The sequence below is a fragment of the Calidris pugnax genome, unplaced genomic scaffold (assembly GCF_001431845.1).
Source record: "Calidris pugnax isolate Ruff unplaced genomic scaffold, ASM143184v1 scaffold68, whole genome shotgun sequence".
Taxonomy (NCBI): domain Eukaryota; kingdom Metazoa; phylum Chordata; class Aves; order Charadriiformes; family Scolopacidae; genus Calidris; species Calidris pugnax.
In genome coordinates, this window is record NW_015090921.1 from 6,003,705 (window position 1) to 6,022,583 (window position 18,879).

At 37.8% G+C, this 18,879-nt stretch overlaps 1 protein-coding gene across 3 annotated transcripts in view; it reads right to left on the reverse strand.

The window, feature by feature from the left end:
- The window catches only part of TTBK2 (tau tubulin kinase 2), a 96,972-nt gene extending 78,093 nt beyond the window's left edge, over nt 1-18,879 (reverse strand). For all 3 annotated transcript variants that reach the window (XR_001412938.1, XM_014950333.1, XM_014950332.1), the window contains exon 1: nt 18,779-18,879. The gene's annotated coding sequence lies outside the window, so the exon portion shown is untranslated. The remainder of the gene's footprint in view (nt 1-18,778) is intronic.

Consider the following 18,879-nt stretch of genomic DNA (forward strand, 5'->3'; position numbering starts at 1 on the left):
GAAAGTTATCCTACACTTACAATCTGAATGTTTTCTAAATACATTCACTGGAAGCTAGAGTCCTAAAAATCATCATTCAGCACGTCAGCAAGTAAACTAAATTTAAGACCTTGACCTAAATTTCCAACTGTACTCGTTGTGAAGAGAATCTTTTAAAAAATTCAACACATAACCAATGCCATTTTAGGTTTTCCTATCTCAAGCTTGTGGGTGCCAAAATACTCATCGCCACTTACAGATTCCAGGTGTGAAAAGCTCCCAACTGTCTCATGTGCTATTGCCAAAGAGTCTAGATTTCCTTCTGGCAACTTCTGCACTTACAGCTATGTTGCTATTACAAAAGTGGCAATATTTTCTCAGTTTGAAGACAGAGGTAAAAATATAACATTTAGTTTCAAGCTACCAGTCTTATTTTAAAAACACATATTTCAAGCTACCATACTATTTCCAGTTTGCAAGAGAATTCAGCACCCAAATGTTACAAAAACCCAAGGCAAAGTTTCTGGAAGGAGTATATTACCTTTTACTAAACCAACAGGTAAAGGTGGCAAAAACATACAAGTTTTAGGCACACAAACTGTTTTTCAAGTCCAAAGTAGAATTAGCAATGCTGAAATTCAATTGAACTTGAAAGCAAGTGCACTGAAGTAAACTTCATTATGTTATGTATGAACTGAGACAAAAGGTACTTGATATCTGGCCATAAAGAAAGAGAAGCACCTGGGTACACACATGACAGGGAAAGACTACAGGGCTGTGGCTCCTATGAGAGAATGAAAAACACAGGATGTAGTTTATTACCTACAAAAAAATCAGAAATTTTTGATCAGGGAGAATTAGGATTTTTTTCCACAACTCAGAGTGAAATCCAAATAAAAAAGTGGCTTGTGAAACCTTATTAATTACTCCCAAATTAATTTTAAAACCTTAAAAGTGTCATTTGTTTAAAAAAGAAAAAAAAGCCGTACTTCTCTGTTTTAGATTCACTCTAACTGTTGTGAATTTTACAACAAACCTCAATGAAACCAGAAGAGGTTTTTTTTTTTGCTATTACAATAATTTGTTTTACCTGTCACGAAAGCCTTCCTCAAACAAACTAGTTTTCTGATCACTTATCTGAAGTGAAAAATATTTTCAAACCTGCAAATGGAAAGTCAGTTTTGCAATTACCTAAATTATACAGTGTTACAATAATTAATTTGCAAGATCCTTGCACAATTTTCATTGCAGAAGAGTTGAGTGATAACAAAGTGTGGTTTTGAACACTGATAGGAAGACAGCTTGAAGTCAAACAATTAAGATATTTTAAATAATATCATAGCAATATAATACCAAACTATTTATAGTTTGGATTTATCAGCAAAATAAAAATCTTTGTTTCCAGTTTTTTGAAACGTTGGAATAGTCAGCTATCTTCTTAGGATACACTTAGAATATTAACAGATTACCATCAATGTCACTAACTTTATATACCTAGGAATAATATAAATTGTTCCTTTAAGACACTCCTAAGTATTCCCTTTCCACTAGTACTACCTATTTTTATAATTTGATAAATCAGTTTTCTCAGTAAGGAAAACACTTAACCCAGACATACAACACACCACTACTGAAGGCAAACTACACTGCTCTGAAGAATTTCTTCCAAAGCCTACACAAGTTTTGGCAGCAGATACACAGGGATTGATAGAGGAGAAAGGGGCATATACACAACTACCTGCTATTTATTTCTGACTGCTTAGTCCAATCAAGCAAAGTTCAGGGTAAACTGTAAATATAAATGGGAATAACACTTAACTTTGTCGAAAATACAAACCAAAAAATGAGCAGAGGAACTTCAGTGAGATGACCAGGTAAATGACATGTGAATAGCAGAATGCTGTCTGCACCAACAGTGTTCTAATGACCAAGGAGGCCGCCAGTGGGAGAGCAGCAGCCCAGCTGACAGAGCACAGGACTGTGCCCACAGCACCACGCAGGAAGAGATCTGGACCTCACTAACAACAGCTGAGAATTCCCTCACAAAAACACGGTGAATAAGGCCTGACAGTTTGCTAAGCAGAACAGGAGAAAAACAGAGGAATCATCTTTTTTTAGTCTGTAACGTCTAATCTCTTCGCATCTTTATCTTAAGGGCATGTAACTCAATCTGCAGCAGCGTTGTGATCAAGAGAGGGCACTGGCCGTGCACATAGGTATTCCATCTCCTTAAATACCTGAAGACTGCTACACCAACCAAGGTGACTCCAAAAGAGCTTATCTGACAGGAAGATGGAACCTGAGTGAGCCCACGCAGTGCGGGAGATCTACCAAACTCTGACAGGCCTGGGCCTCCTCGGTGAGGGGAATGCACAGCCATCCTCCCACACAATGCAGCAATCTCTGAAAGAGTTAAGGAGGAAAGATGCACCATCACATTATGGTTTATGCAGGAGATGCCTCAGTATATCCAAGGAGAATTGTACTTTCCAGCAGTAGGTCAACCGCACTAGAGAAGTCAGGCACAAAGAGAAGACAAAAAAACCACTGAGACCCTCATGCCAAGACCAACTCAGCACTGATGTCAACAGCCGTGTTAAATGAGTCCTTACAAACTGCCAAATGACATGAGAGGTGGGAAATGGCTTGGTGCTTGACTATACTGAAGGAAAGTGTCACTAAGGCAGCTAAAATAAAACCATAACCAGCTATTGCCAGCAGAACAGCACAAGTTATTACTTTACCTTCAGTTTGAGCAATATCAAATTGAGCACAATCCACAAAACCAAAGGAGACACGTAGCTCATCTAGGACTGCCTGACCACTCTGTCCCTAAAACACATTCAAGCTGGGAAAATCCATGGTACCAAGGTTAGAACCAACAGCAGGACTTGGCGAGAGCATGCACTTGCTTTGTAGCTGTAGTTGAGCGCAGCTACAAACAATAGTGACTGAAACTTCAGCTCCTCATCGGAGGTCCTTCAAGGTTTGAAATGGGAGACAGGTATTCAAAACTGAAACAGAACTTTGGCAAAGGCATTTAAAGTTGGGACAAATCCAAAAATATCAACTTCATTTGCAGCAGAAAAAAATTAGGTTAGACAGTAGAAAAGTAGATAGCATGGATAGCTAATCACAGGAGCAGACAGACTGCATTAGATCAAAGATCCACCTAGCCCCATCTCCTGTCTCTGACTCCTGCCAGCAGCAGACGTCTAGGGAAGAATACAAGGACACAGAAAGCATATAATCACGCTTTCCCAGAATATTTTCTGAGGATATAGCGAGTTGGGACACAAAACACTTTGAGCCAAAGATAGTATTTAAGATTTTTCATTTCTGAGTTCATCAGATCTCTTCTGAACCCAGGAAAGCTTTTAGCATCCATAACACTCTACTGCAAGCAAACTGTAATTTAATTCCATGCTATGGGAAGAAGCGTATCTTTGTTTCCAATTTATCTTCTGCTAGTTACATTTGAGGTTCACTAATCCTCGTACTGGAAGGCAAAGTTTACAGTTGCTCCCTGTTCACCTCTTAGTCCTACACAGGGAATGCCCCCTCATTTATCTCTTCACGTATTTAGTTTTTCACTATTTTGATCACCATCTGTGTGGATTTTTTTCCAGTTCTACTACATCCCCTCTGAGACTTGGAAACCAGCATTGTTATTAGGCACTGACCTGCTATTTTAGAAAGAACCTGCAAGACCTCATTCCATGGAAGTAAGCTCATCACTGGGTAAATTTTAAAATTATTTTTCCCTAAATGAATTGGTTTATGATAATTTTCATTTGTCATTACCTCAGACAAAGTTGCAAGGTCTTTCTCCAGCTCTTCCCTGTCTCAATCTTTACTAATTCTAATATCCTTGTATCACCAGACTTTGTAACTGCAGTATTTGCATCTCTTCTAGATCATCTGTGAATACACACTGCAGCACAGAGAGCTATAGTTTTTAGGCTGATGAGTTATCAAGCTCAATATTTACATTTTTAATTCAGGCTCTATTAAAAAAAAATACATTTGCCCAAATCATTCATATACAGAAAACCTGATTCATTATCTTTCATCTGGCTCATTAATGGCTCTGCCTTCAAATGTGGAATGGATTCCTTAGATATCTAAATACAATTCTTCTTCAAAAGATCATTATTCAGCATGTGACATAATTAATGGTCACATTTTTTAGAGATGCTGCCTGACCATACCTCTGCTTTATTTTGGTCTTGCAAACCAAGCAGCGTCTCTAACACAGACCAAGTAGGAAGCAAAGCACAAAATATCAGTTAAGAAAGACTTGGAAAAAGGTCAAAAGAAAGCCAACATGAATGAACAGCTGGTTAAGAGAATTTCTAAGTGGAAAAAAGCAAGTAATAAAAGAAATGGTAAATTACAGCAAGTGCAAAAGCACAACAGGGACAAAGCAAAATAGACTGAGGAAGAAAAATAAAATACATTAAAACTAATAATAAATCTTTCTTCAGACAATGGGAATAGAAAGCTCGCCAGAGAAGAACTAAGACCAATAAATGGTCAGGGTATAACAGGTGTATTCAAAGAAATAAGATGGCAAGAGAGGAGCTCAGTGATTTTTTGAATCTGTGCTGATGTGAAAATCAACTCAAGTAAACTCTTTTTTTTCTTGCACTTCTGTGAGGATTTTATTTAAAAAAAAAATATATATATATTATAAACCCTTGCATACAAAAATGCTCAAGATCTACAAGCAGAATTCGTTCCATTATTTCAACTTCTATTTGTCATGTGCTGTGCCTTCCATTTTATCCTGGGTTTAGTCTCTAGTCTCAGTGTCTCCATATGTATTACTCCTCCCATCTATTGATCTATTCCCTATTCCCTCCAGCACCAGGTCACTCATTCAAATACAGATTTTCCTATGGACATCAAAAACTAATACTAATGACCAGTATTATAAGCTTGACATCTACCTCTAACAGGTACATCAAGCCACTCTGCGGACAGCAATGAAATTATGTTGATTTAATAACTTGCAGCTATAGTACAGGCTTGCTTTCAATGATCTTCCATATTCACTCATCTTTTCTCACTTATGATTGAAGCAGAATACTTTTTAAATTTAGTTTCATTACACAGAGCAAGCTTGTGATCCTGTCAACCAATAAAATTAGAAACACTCCTCAGCTGAAGCATCAAAATCTATTACAGTATGTATTTTAAAACATACAGAATAACCCTTTTAAAAATGAGTTTCCATGTATATTTTACAAAATGTTAACTTGCATAAAGATGAAAGGAAACATGGCTTGGAGCAGTCCCAGTGTAATGTGGGACTTCAAGCAATTTTAACTACAGCAGAGATCAAACCATTCATAGGTTATTAAATACAATAAGTTTTGGTGACATTAATTCATTAGTGTTCATTACGTTTTAATGGTTATGACCACATTTCTATTCTTATGTAAATATTGAATAGTTTCTTATAATACTGCTTTTGCTAAAATCCTGTGTGGTAATAATGTAAAGTTTTAAATTATACCTACTGCTATAGAAAAAAAACTTAGACTGTTCATAGAATATGCTATTATAGTAAAAGACTTTCAAACATTAAAATGTACGGTGTTATCAAAACCACTTAACATCATATAATCATACTCAAATGATATCACAGCTAAGTACTGCTATTTGAATTATAACAGCTCTTTCACTTAATAAAAAAAAGCAAAATCAGTTTAGAAAGTACTTCTTAAATTTTTTCTTATTCATGTTGGACTTGTAATTTACACCATGTGACAGAGAGATTCTGGTTCAAATTTTGGCAGCAGACTTGTAGTTTTTTAAAACTTTCCAAAACTGGAGATTCGCTTCACAAAACAGACTGATATTACTAAGAATCCATAGAAGCACATCACTTTTTTGCTAATTCTATTCTACGAACAGAATTGTAAAGAAAATATCCTCAGCTCTTGTAAACTTTAGAGTAGCCTGCCACAGGATCTCACCCATTCATTCTGAATAAGCTGAAGCCTGCTCTTCTCAAGTCCAATATTCCTCTACTTCTCACTTTCGTCTCTTCCCTTTGGTCTTAATGCACTGGCTCAGAATCACTGTCATCAGCCTTCACGTGTGTGACCAGTTCTTCTCTATTGCTGATAACAGGTCCAGCAGCACACTCCCCTTAGTAAATTCATCCAGCACATTAAAAACTCATCCTTAACAGTCCAGACTACACAATGACCTGGACTAAGGAACGTATCTCAGATAACACTGAACCTTTCAGAAAATTTTAGTTTTAAGCTAGCTCTATTTCCCTGAGCTAAATCACTAAGTGGCAATACAAATCCTTCTACCAGGAGAAAGGGTGAATGGGTAAAATTGCTTTCAAGGCGGCAGTGCTAGTTTAAAGTACCTACTTGTAGATGTAAAATAAAGTAAAGCACAGCTGGCGTTAGCTTAGCTGGACATTACTACAGTCAATAATTTGTTTTTCTCCCTTCCAGCCTAGTTAAAACCTTGCTTTATGCAATGCACTCTAATAAATTTTTGTTTTAGAGACAGAAGTTATGCCAAAATACTATTAATTCAATTGTTTAGAATTATCTTAACAACAAGAAAAACTTGAGGAATCAGTAAAAGAATTTTAATTCAAAAACACACTAAAACCATACAGGTTTAGTCCTCTGTTAAATCATAATCACATCACAATCAAGCTTTTTTTTTTTTTTCGCTTTTTTTTTAAAATGTCTCACCTACTTCTCATCCAGCCAATCATTTTTCTCAATAGGACTAAACATTCCTCACTCAACAGGGAGTCTTATGCACGCACAGAACTGAGCTTTCAGAATTTGGTTCAATAGTGGTGATCATGGGCAGACAAACCTCCACAGCTGTAAGGATTATGGGTGACTTCCACACACTGGTCAGGTGGAAACAGCAAATTTGTTTTATCCGTAAATTCATACATTACTTATAATTTTTCCATTACTTTATTCTACAGATGCCAAAGTCATCACACCAAATGCATCCATGCCGACCCTAAAAAGACAAATCTATTATCTCTGCTGTTATCATGTTAACATGTGACTTTGTTACACAAGTTCAGTATGATAAAAAACAAATTATAGCTGATTGATCAAAGATATTGATTAAACAGGATGGTTTTTCCTCCTTCAGAAAAGACTTGGAAATGCCTCTAACTGTTACACTCAAATAATTCTATAGCTCGGATGCAGAGAACCAACACGTGTCCTAACCTGAAGGCTATCTTTCTCTTAATAAAGCTGATGGAAGCATTCAGGGTCAGATTTTTAACATGAACATTCACAGAATGCCTTTGAACTCACTGACAATCAGGTACAGCAACGCTGAAGTTTGAATACAAACAAAACTTTATTTTAAAAATTGGTTGTTACCTCTGGCAGCAGCTACACATTTGACAGGGATTTTTATATAGGTGACAGGACAAATTTTAGGCTGCTAAAGATCTGAGCACCAAGTGAAGCAAGGGTATAAAGAGCCACAGCAACTGTGATTTTCATATCTACTTTAGGTTACTTCAGAGAACATTAGATACTGTGTTTATTTTAGCCAAAAATAATTTAAAAAAAAGAAATCTCTCATGAACAGCTGCAAACAATTGCTGTAAAACAACAGGGAAGACATACGACTGTCCTTCCACAAATAAGTTAGAATGTAAAACTAATGAAAAAAGAGACAAGAATTCCTATTATTCTGTTACCACTTGACAGGATAGTCACGCTTCTTAATGTTCTTTTCACTTGTCTAAATTGTTTTGATTGGATATTCCTCAACATAGGTTCATAGGGAATCTCAGAATTTTAGCTAAATTCTAATCTTTGATACCTTTCCCAGAGGAAACATACTAGAGAGACAAGTCCCAATTATATTTAATACCATACAGGCTTTTCTGTTCAATTCTTACCACTGGATTAAGACTTTGTTTTCCTAATTGCATTCAGCACATAAACACCTTTTTTTTTGGTGTGGCACTACCTGCATGCAAGAAAGAATGATACAGAGATTTCTACATTGTCTGCTAGGAAAGTGATCACACACTTTCGCTGACATAGAACTTCCTCCCCCAAGAGGACTAGGCTTTTACCACATCATTAAATATTTAAAAACCTATAACGAAAGAAAGAAAAAAAAAAACACCAGGGTAGAAGTCTGCTTTTTAATCCATTTATTGGTCATTATCAGTTGTCAAGTCTGACAACTTGTCCCTGGAAAATCTTAGGCTGAGGTAGCTGGTGATGGGAACAATGAGAAGAGATTTGAGTATCAGGTGCATTTTCAGAAGTTTTACTTAAGTGTTGAGAGCTGCAGTATTGAAGTGTAAAAAGCCTTTTTAATTCGCTTCAGTCCAGCAGCTAGTTACAAGAGCTCAATAACTACTAACAATTGTTGAGTAACAATTCTAAAGCTGAGAAATCAAAAAAGGATGTGAGAGACTTACATCTTACTTTTAAGGAAAAAAAAAGCACGCAGAGATAGAGCAATAGTCATATTCTCAAAAAAAGAAAGTAGTTCAGTCTACTAACTAGAGATTACTTTTTTGTGTGTGTGAAATAAAACTGGTGTGCATATGGCAATACATATGAAATGAAGCAAACTTATCAAAATATGCCATGGATTTAAAACAAAACAATTCATAGAAATTATTTTCCATTGCCATGTTTAAGGACTATACAATCCAATTCATACACACAAAGTCTAACTAAATAAAAATAAACTAATCCTCCAGGTTTTGCCTTTTTTTTTTTTTTAAAATACATCTAAAGCTGCCTCCTTCAGGTTCAATTACTTATTAATTCTGATTCTTTGCCCTAGCCCTGTGCAGCATTGCTTCACACTGCACAGAACAGCGGTCATCTCAAGAAATTCAGGCTCTTGCCTGAGAACCATGGAGTCCCCACAGCAGAAAGGCATCCAAACCTCTCATCAGGAAAGGCCTGAGGAAAAGGAATTAGATGGGAAAAGGGGAGAAGGACAAAGATGCCAGGTGTTCAAAACACACTGGCACTCCTTTGTCTTGCTTCTCTCCCTGCTCTTGTTACTACTTCCTCATAATTGCTAATGAGCTTAAGCTTCTGTTCTGCATCAAGATGCATATCTGCATCAAAGCAAAAATTAATGCAGGGAATCAGAAATGTAGTATTCTTTATAATACTGCTATACTAACATACTTTGTAATAAAGAATATTACATAAGCTACTTTTTTATATACATATATACACACACCACATGTGTATTTTACATTATATGTACACATATATGATTACATTATTTACATATATATTACGTGTACATTACATACATGGTATTATATATTTTATGGGAATACAGAACTTTGTAGTTGTATCAATGAGGATTCATATCTTTAACCATAACTAATTACAGAAAATGGCAGAAAATTTAGCAACATAGCTCCATATAGATGCCAATGAATACACCCTATTGTTTACTAAATGGGTAAGGTATTTGTAAAAGTGAATTACTAAAATAAGAGGATTTACGTTTAATAATAATTAAAAATGGGGTATTACTAATCATCTTCAAAGTACATAAGAAAGAAAAGAGTGGTCTGGGGAAGAAGACAGAAGAACACAGGAGTTAGTGGGACATGGAGGAAAAGATACAAAAACACTAATCTCTCTAATAAGCTGAAAGCTGTTTATTAATCTTACTGTTATTTCCCAAGATCTTTGGAGGCTGTTTTACAGAATTCTCTTGAGGCCAGAGCTGAGATCACAAAACAGGTGTTTTGTGAAAATTATTAATCTACAGGCAGATTAATGTTTTTGCCCTTTATACGCTGTCTGAAAGTTCACTGTGATGCACACCGATCGTTTAAGTTTCACTTTATAGCGAAACTTTCTAGAAGTACAATGGAAAGGTTTATATCTCGTGCTCGAGGATGGAATAGATACATTCGGTGTGATTTGAGCGACAAGGAATCTGCTCCTGATGATGAACTCAGCATGACTGGGGCTGTTGAAAAGCCAAAAGCACCGGTCATGGGAAAACATTCCAAAAAGGCATGAAAGGAGAAGTCATTAACTCGTTGCCTGGCGAGGGTCAGCACCCTGGCCAGCTCAGCAACCCGCTCCCCCGGCGGCAACGAGGGAGGACGGGTCACTCGGAAAGGGCAGGGACACCTGGCACCATGATGATGATGATGATGCACCTTCTAGTCCCACCATAACTATTACATAGATGCCTCTAAGTTAGACGGGTTGAGAAGAACACGTTTGAACAACTTTTATTTTCATAGGAATTTTCGAAGAGATTTCTGAGCTGCCAATGCAGATTCCAACAGACCCCCAAAATGCAGAAAACTCCAGAAGACAGTTAATGCTAATATTTGGAAAGGTTAAATAAAATTACTTTGGTAACTATGGTCCATCAGCTTGATATCAATTCCAGGCAAAACAGAATACTCGAGTATTAAAGAATTAAAGGAAGACAATATAATTACTGCCATTCAACTAAAGTTCCTCTTCTTGTCAAACTTTTTATGATGCTGTTACAAGTTTGGCCTGGAAAGATAATAATATTATGGCACTTATACTTCTGTCAAAAATATCTACATTTGTATCACACAGCACAGTCTGTCTTTAAGAAACTAAATTGTCAGAAAATCGACAGATCACACATTAAATAATGGGTCCCAAAATACAACTGTAAGTTAACTGAACTAATATGTCTCTAATTGGTCCCATAAGAATTAGTTCCTGCCTTTATATCAAAACATTTTTTACTAGGGGAAAAAAAAAAAGAAAAAAAAAAGATAAAGTCTGTAGTTGATACTAAGATCAGGAAGTGGTATAGAACAAACCGCATCAATTGTTTAATGGACTGCAATCAAACTACACATGTTCCAACTGGGATAAAAGAGGACATTATACATCAAGGAGCAATGAATAAATGGAACCATCCCCTAACACGATAACAACCAGTCACTTCTGAGAAATGCATCCGCTACAGTGTTAAGGCCATGACAACTACGGATGAGCAGGCAAATAAATACTAAGGGAGATTGTAATAGCTCTCTATCTGCTCATTTTAGGATTGCTGCTGGAATATTATATCCAGTTCTGGTGTTCACATCTCAAGGAAAGATTTTTTTATAAACAAAAAGATGCAGGAAACCAAATTGTTGAATTACTGGAGAATGCATATTAGCTGTCAAAATCATGAAACTCAATTCCTTCAGATTATCTAATAAAAATTGCTTTAGTCAAGAGAACTTACAAGAGATCATCATTCTGACAAACAAAATCATGTCAGTAAAAAGGTTGAACCTTTAGGTTACTTTGAAACAAATAAGAATCTCCAAGGTCTCTAATTTTAGTCAATAAAGATATTCTACTACTAGAATACTTCAGGAATTATTTCAGTGGATTCCTCATTACTGACAATTCTTAAAAGACACCAGAATGATTTTCTAAATTATATGCTCTTATTCAACTACTGCTAGCACTGTTAGTAATTACTGCTAGTTATTCAGAGAAGTCCTAGGGAAGCTGGTGTTACGCATGACGTTAACCTCAATAACCACAACAGCTCCCTTGGTCTTAAAGCAGTCAGGCTGAGATATGAGTTTTTATCTTTGAAAATTAACTATAAAAGTAGAATTCATTATGAAAATATCATTATCCCAAGTAAAATTAGTATGCTGAGACTGTCCTAAGCCCACAAAAGTACTTTTCAACTGGCCACAGATCAGCTGAAAAAATAAAGCATACCAGAATGATGAGGCATAAGAATCAGTAAGTTTATGTATTATCAACATGGGGATCAAGAGACTCTCACAAGCTATTTGAATTTCTTACACATCAGAAGAGACAAGAGTACAAGCCCAGATTTTAACTTGCTGCCAACCAAGCGCAAAACTATTCCTAAGAACACAACAGCAAAGTTTCCCCCCAAAAAGACAACTATGGCCTTTCATTTAATTCTTACTTAAGAATTACAAAGTATTACCTGTTTTAAGAAATATTGGCCGTGCATACAGAAAGACATTCAATACCCAATCTCTCAGAATTAAAGCTGGAGCTTTAAAAATAATCCTGGTTTAATTGTTGACCTATAACTTGCCACAATTGTATATTTTGAACATTGAAACACTTGATCTATACAAATAAAATGTCTAAAATTTGAAGTCTTTTTACTTCAGATTGACCAAGTGCAGATCTAATTTTGTAGATATGAAAACATTGATACATGAAAAATTTATGGCAAAAGCGTAATGACTCTAAAACCGTATTCTATAGGTTCTTGAATTTACTTATAAGAAATACAATTCTATCAACACAAGTTTTAAGGGTTTTGAGATTGGGTGGGGTTTTTTTCATGTTTGTTTGTTTTTTCACTATAGCAACAGTCATTAATTTTGCTTTAAGGATATTCAGTTCTAAACTGTGGTGAGATACTGCTTCATTTCAAAATCATTATTTAAATAAAACTGAACTTCTACTCTGTAAGAGAACATGGTGAATATTGTACCATATGGCAAGCAGGGTTATGAGATTTCTGCTGAGAAACAGGAAACATACAATGATACGGGTGAAATCTGTATGTATTTTTTTTATTAATACTAGGAATTAGACAGTAATAATACAGGGAATAAATAAGAATATAGTTATTACTACTCTTAAGACCAAGATTGCAGCTTTTACCTCTTTCAGAGCAAGGAACATTAGAGTACATTATAATATGTCAACACCAAATATGACCAATATATACTGCAGGGCTACTTGTATGGCAAGCCCTGGTCCTGATTCAGACCATAAATCCATTCTGTCCAAAGCTTTACTCCAGGAAAAAAAAAAAAATATTCCAGGGAGTTGTTATATGTCGATGCAGGTCCTCTCAATAGAATTGATGTATCACCCACCAACTCCAACAAGCCTGCCTCAGCACAGCTGCTCTCTGATTGTAGAGGGACATCAAGGGAAAATTGACTCATCAAGGAAAGGTTAGTCCAGTCTTTGGAGATACATACAGAAGCATGGCCATGTGACTGATGTATCCTAGGCTCAGAATTTATGAAATACATAAGAATACATAACAACAATTCCTCTTTCTCGTGCCTCCTCATTAAGTGACAATGAGCAGCAACGCCTATCAGCTGAGCACCTAGGCTACAGTAATAGATAGGATTTGGTCATGACTACTATCTCAGGTAGACATTCAGGGTGAAGTTGCACATAACAGCATGACCTAGCCAGAGTTATAAACCGATCCCAGCAAAAAACCAACTCCCTCGTAAGAAACAACCATTCTCTGTCAAGTTAGCAAGTTGAATCAGCGCAGCTCAGAGATCAATGGACACTAGAAAAGGCACAGGCAGAGGACTTCATCTGCCACTTATAAACAGCAGCCAGCTGTTACACTGGTTCAACAATAAAGTACAATTTCATTCACAGGAGCTAACACATGGAAAATATGATTATATGTATGCATATCTATAAATAAATGGCAACCAGCACCAGACAGTCAATAACGGAGTTTCTTTCCTGCACGCATTTGCTTTACTGTGGGAGGCTCACTACCTGCTCTTCAGCTTCAGCATCAATTCCTTAGTTCTTGCCTAGTCAAGACAAGGACTGTCTGGGTTAGCTAGCACATTTCTCCCACAAGACCAATAAATACTTTCTTCACACTAATCTGTTTTGTGATTCTTTCATTATTTTTCTCCATTCAGACAAACTGTTCAACAGGTTTCCCCACTGGAAACACCATCTTGCTCAAAACTGTAAAGTTACCCAAATCATCATGCTTGCTACAATAATCCCTAAAGCTTGACAAAAGAGGAAATAAATTTTATGTAGTAAAAGAATCATGACCCGATATCAATTCCTCTCCTTCAGCTCTCAGAGTATGACATGCCAACTTGTTCTAGGCTGACTCTACTTAGGGAATTATTCTTAGATTTTGTAGACTACTGGAAACGGAAAAATCAAAGTGTCACATATGAAGGCAGGGCATTCAATGAAACTCAAGGAGTAGCACAGTCATTCCTCATCTAATATAATTCCCGTCATTTGATATTGCCCGTTCTGGATGTATTTAACTCAGGATGTTGACAAATGGAAAGACAAGAAAATAATTAATTATTGCAAGACAGAATATAAGTCAACATAACATCGTTTAAAACAAAATAACAATACAAATACATTCTAAAAAGTCACCAGTTTCATGCTGAAAAGAATCATGCCCTATTTATAGGTCACACACATACCCATGTTTGGTTTTTTGTTTTTATTTTTTTTAAATACTTCAACACTGTGAAGCTAAACAGACGTACTTAATTTGTTCAGAAGCTGTACTGCTTGCCAAGAGTGGCATTTGAAGCATTACTATAGCAGTAAACTTAGCAGCTGCAACAAGGCACATCCTGCTGATACACCACACAAGAAGGCAATCTCATTCTTAGGTCACTGCCAAAGAACACTGTATCAAATAAATGTTGCTAAAACCCTCACAAAACCTTAGTATCCAGAGAGACTGCATGACAGACCCAACAAACATGATCTGAGAATTAACTGGGAAGTGACAGAGAGCAGAACGATCCCCGTTTTGTGGAACCAGCAAGCAGTTGCTGACTGAAGACAAATGCCAAGCACTGAAAAGACGCAAACTCTAAAAGGTAAGAGCTTTCCTAACTGTGGATGACTCCCCACTGGAGGAATGGCATTAACACAGGATACGGTTTGTGTGTAACTTCAGTTGTGAGAGAAGTGCACCAAAAACGTCATACAGACCAGGAAGATGCCAACCTTGATGGTTTCAGTTTTTCCCCATGTTAGCTCCAGATTGTTCCAGCAACAAGTAACAAATCCCTTCGCAACGTCCAGATATAAAAAATGGCCTCATATTAAAAATACTTCACATCTTTAACAAGCTCTCAACGCAAGTTCAGCATATTTTACCCTTTCTTTATACATCTGACAGCTTGCTATTGGAAAAAATTACTTTCCTCATCAACAGAGAGCTGTTAAATTCAATCATGAAAAAACAGCCAGCCTCCAAGTCCTCCATCTACTCAGAAGCTTCTCCTGCACTCAAACACAAGCCTAAGCAACATACACACATTTCTCCAAAAGAAGAATTACCGGATAGAGTTTCTCATCAGTGCAAATAACCTAATTCTCAGTAATTGATTAATCTCTTCAGAGACAAAGCAAAGGCATGAAATAGCATTTGAGCAATCCTTTTCATCACAGAACTGTTCTCAGACATACAGTAGAAGAACCACAGAAAAACATGCCCGAATATAACAATGAACGTATTTTTAAATTCTTAACAAGATACAGTTTTGTTAAAAATGCTAAAGACTACTTCAGTTTCCCAGTTTCCTCCCTCCTCTCAAATTCAATCTTTCCCTTCTCCCCAAAAAGTCCTCACGGTTTTCAAAGATTTGTCTCCATTAATTGAAATAGAAATTTGAAGGATAAGTTATGACTTGCACAACGTCTCAAAAATGGGAAAAAGATACTCAACCAGATCAAAAGGTGAAGCGTCAAAAGGTCAGGTTTTATTGTTTGAATTTTCCGCTACTTAGGTTTCAAAATTGGTGACCTATAAGCCAATAAAGAAAAAAAATAGACTATAAATTTAAACTGCCAAGAACGGCAGCTCGATTTCATAAGCGTCCTGAAAAAAAATATCTGAGTTATCAGATTCCCTCAAAAGCACACTACTTGACATCTAGCACAGAAGGTGAAATTAAAAAAAGAATCCAACTCTAAAATTTTAATAAATATAATGAAGTTGTAAAAGATCAGATTATATTTTCAAGGAAGTAATTTTGAAAGACCACACAAGATATAGTTACTAAAAGCCATGCTATATAGTATCCAATGTTTCCAGCAGAGAGGGAAGTTAACTTTTATTCTACCACCATGTGACACAGAATACAGTACGACCATAAAAGTGCACTTATTAGTGCATGAAAAGCAGAAAAATGAAACTGCTCCATTTAGCTCTAGTCTCTCATCCAACTGAAATAATTTTTATTTCCTCTTAAAGTTAACATGTTTAATTCCTATTTACATAAATTGAACAGTTCACGTAAACCGTTAAACAAAAGAAAAACAAATAAAAGATTAACCATTTAAACAAGTGTTTTTCATTCTAATCATGGACAAGAAATTGATTTGATACTAAGTAATTTTTAAAAACAATACAATCTGTAGCTCTCGGATTCCTTAACGTACACCTTGCATTTAGTCAATTTTGCATGTTTTAATAATATACTTTAAAAATTGGCCCATCAGGCTGATCTGCTCGATCCAGGGTGCAAGACTCTGCCCTGTGAGGCCAATCAAAGGAAGCTCGGGTTTCTCTGCCCTGAGGAGACAGTGCTTCAACAGTCTGAATGAGGGAGGAAGGACGGTGGCTGGTCCACGTACAACAGCATCCCTGTGAGACCACTACGAATCCTGGTGTCTTGTACTGAGAAGGCAGCTGTTCCTCCTCCCCTCCAGCCAAACACAAAGGCTTTGTGTAGTGCTTCCCCAGAGCAGGAGAGAGAGACAACACAACACACAGGAATACACAGAAACTGTCAATCTCCCCTTGTAGAGTATCAATTCATTCCCACCAGATAAACAAGTCTTCTAGCACAGAAAACACAGCAGTATATTAATATACCACATAGTGCCACTTCACGTGCTAAGAAAATGTTTAACCTTCTGCACACAGGTATCTAGAACTGGTAGAAGCTGATCGTTTAGAAATCAGTTTCGAGCAGGGAAAACGCCACTCATCTCTCTCTTTTGTCACAGTCAAAAATCCTTCTCGATTTAATCAGTCACATTGGAAAAATCTCTCTGGAATTATAACACAGCCTGCAGCATGCAGCAGCAGCACAGTGTCTACCTTACACCTAACCAACATCACAATATTCCAGTTGCTCAATTTGCTCTTCTCGTTCTAACCCCATCATTTCCAAAACAGGAAGTTTAAAAAGATGCTGAACTTCAAGAGCATAATGGTACATCAGAAATGTATCAGAGAAGAACAAAATATTTATCAGAGATAATTGATTCCATTTTCACATTTTTTAAGCTATGATATCTTGGTGCACTATTTTCAAAACAACTTTTGACCAGTGAATATTACTGCAGTCAAACTTTCCTACATATAGTTTTTGACAAGCCAAACAAATGTTAATACTCATACTTCTATTTTAACAAGTAACAAAGTTCTAATACTTTGTTAAAATTAATTTGCACTGTAAAACAAAGGAATCGTCATCAATGAAGCATTCTGTGCAATTTAACACAGAATAGAAATGTTGGATATCTTTTTACCATGAGTTCACATACTTAGGACCCCCAAAATTCTTTTCCAAGAGCAGCAAGATAAGCTCTAACCTTTTGTTTTCACAGATGAAACACTAAAATGAACTAACATACCTACAAGCTCAGCACATGTTCAACAGACGCATGGCATTAACTACGCAGAATACATAAAAATTTTACTGGTTTTTTCCAGAACCACAACATGGAAACTAATCTCTCACTTTAAGTCTAACACGATTTTAAAATAAATAGAGTGTGTTCTATTTTAGGGCTCTCAACCTTCCTGTCAATACAGCTTACTAATTCTGAATGTCGAAGCCGAAATTCAACTGGTTCTGCATGTACAGACTAACTAAGAAAGCCATTACAACCTATTTTATAACTCATTTTCTATAGTCCTTTCCAGCTTAATTACACATACGGCAGAAGGTTCTCAGACGGCTGTGCTATAGTCAGGGGTCTTTCCTTTGTGTCCATCTCCTGCCCCACCCCCAAGAATATTACATTAGCGTTATTAATACCTGCAAATCCATCCCTGTTCACACTACCAGTTGTTCCCAACCGCTGTGGCTCACACCGGAGGTTAGAAACCTCATACTGATCTTTGTCCTCTCGCTGCTTTGGCTCTAGAGTGACAACAGAAGTACAAGGATGCAGCTGCAGCTCCGGAGCCCATCTGTAGACTTAGGAACAAGGTATTTTCCCCTCTCCTTTTTTTTTTTTTGAAAAGCTAAAAGTATGTATAATAATATAAAACTTCCACAGGGCTGTTTACACGTTTACTACTATCACCACAGCGAGTGCATCTGCGGCCTAGCCAGGCATATCTGTATTCATATATTGATGCAACTGCTGTTAATGGCTCCGGCACTTAAAGCGCCAGACGACAGCCAGCCCGACTCCCTCCCCATCCCGCCGTGCCCACACACGCAGCCGCTACACGCACGCCACGGTTAAATCACGGCAAATATAAGACGCAGCTATTTTAAAACAGGGAACGTTTCGCCCATCAGAGGACGTAAATATCTGTCCCGTTTGCCTCCTTGCAGCAAGTGGGAGGGACAAAAAAGAAATAAATAAATAAAATCCGGTGCCTATAAATTTGAAATCTCCGTAGAGGCCGGGCCGGGGGTGACTGCTGCTGCTGCTGGAGCCCGCCAGCCCCGCCGTGCCGACCCTAACTCCTCCGGCAGCATCGCCCCGTCCCGCCTGCGCGGCCCCCGACGCAATGAGCCCCCGCCTCAGGGCGGGCCGCGCCCCCCCCACCCGCAAACTCCCTCTTCCCCGGGGACAGGAACCGCGACGCGGCTCCCACGCAGCAACCGCGGGGGGCCGGGCCGGCGGTGGGGGCTCGCCCGCCCGCGCAGAGCCCGAGGGCCGCGCCCCGCTGAGGCGGCCGGAGCGGGCCCCTCAGGGACACCTCCTCCCCGCCGGGCGCGCAGGGGTAACGGCGAGGGCCGCCGCGCAGCGCCGCGTCTCCTCACCTGGAACGGGGCCGAGGCGGCGGCAAGTCCCTGCGGAGCCCAGCAGCCCCCCGGCCGCCGCGGGGGATGGCCTGCGCGGCGCTTGTTGGTGGGGGGGGGGG